A 211-nucleotide genomic window follows, 5' to 3' on the forward strand; every position below is an offset into this window, starting at 1 on the left:
TCAGGAATAGGGGGCCACAACAGGTGTATGTAATGAATATAGCACTGTATCACTAACTTATAGTCCAATAGGTTTAGTTAAGAGGCGCCTGTTCAAAAGAAATGCAGCTGGAAGACCCTGGGTGAGCATTTAAGTGTCCAATTTGTTCCGTCCTTCGAAAGTCTGTACAAGAAACAATATTCTAACGTCCAAGTGTTTAACGTATATTTAA

The sequence above is a fragment of the Penaeus monodon genome, chromosome 19 (genome assembly GCF_015228065.2).
Source record: "Penaeus monodon isolate SGIC_2016 chromosome 19, NSTDA_Pmon_1, whole genome shotgun sequence".
NCBI classification, from domain to species: Eukaryota; Metazoa; Arthropoda; class Malacostraca; order Decapoda; family Penaeidae; genus Penaeus; species Penaeus monodon.